Raw genomic sequence first — 1355 nt, forward strand, 5'->3', positions numbered from 1 at the left:
TTTTCATATCTTCACAGGGCACAATAACCCTTGGTTGCATATAAGGCATAATAATAACCCCTATTTTATTTTTTCATGCCTTCACAGGGCCCAATAACCCCTGATTGCATATAGGACACAATAACCCCTATTTTATTTTTCATGTCTTCACAGGGCACAATAACCCCTGGTTGCATATAGGGCACAATAGCCCTTATTTTTATTTTTCATGTCTTCACAGGGCACAATAACCCCTATTTTATTTTTCATGTCTTCACAGGATACAATGATCCCTGATTGCATATAGGGCACAATAACCCCTATTTTGTTTTCATGTTTTCACAGGGCACAATAACCCCTGGTTGCATATAGGGCACAATAACCCCTATTTTGTTTTCATGTTTTCACAGGGCACAATCCCTATTTTATTTTTTTCGTGTCTTTATAGGGCACAATAACCCCTATTTTTATTTCATGTTTTCACAGGGCACAATAACCCCTGGTTGCATATAGGGCACAATAACCCCTATTTTGTTTTCATGTTTTCACAGGGCACAATAACCCCTGGTTGCATATAGGGCACAATAACCCCTATTTTGTTTTCATGTTTTCACAGGGCACAATAACCCCTGGTTGCATATAGGGCACAATAACCCCTATTTTGTTTTCATGTTTTCACAGGGCACAATAACCCCTGGTTGCATATAGGGCACAATAACCCCTATTTTGTTTTCATGTTTTCACAGGGCACAATAACCCCTGGTTGCATATAGGGCACAATAACCCCTATTTTGTTTTCATGTTTTCACAGGGCACAATAACCCCTGGTTGCATATAGGGCACAATAACCCCTATTTTGTTTTCATGTTTTCACAGGGCACAATAACCCCTGGTTGCATATAGGGCACAATAACCCCTACTTTATTTTTATGTCTTCATAGGGTAGAATAACCCCTGTTGCATATAGGGCAGAATAACCCGTATTTTATTTTTTCATGTCTTCACAAGGTACAATAATCCCTGGTTGCGTGTAGGGCACAATAACTCCTATCTTATTTTTTATGACTTCACAGGGCATAATAACCTCTGGTTATATTGGGCACAAATCTCCCTTTATTTTATTTTATAAAAGTATATGCCTAGTAGCTTTCATCAATAACTCACAAAAATTTTCCTAGTGCATACTGGGGCAAAATTTTTGTTTCTTTTGTTTTATGGCGTGCAGGTTTCTACATAGTATACCAATTTAAAGTTCAAGAATAAAATCTTCGTTTTGGTTAGAGAAACGAAGAATGTCAGATGTCAATGACATTTAGAGTCGCTTTCAACCCATGTAACGGCTCAACATATCATGAATCATCTTCTCAAGAAAACAA

Source organism: Solanum tuberosum, unplaced genomic scaffold, assembly GCF_000226075.1.
Source record: "Solanum tuberosum cultivar DM 1-3 516 R44 unplaced genomic scaffold, SolTub_3.0 scf01321, whole genome shotgun sequence".
Classification (NCBI taxonomy): Eukaryota; Viridiplantae; Streptophyta; class Magnoliopsida; order Solanales; family Solanaceae; genus Solanum; species Solanum tuberosum.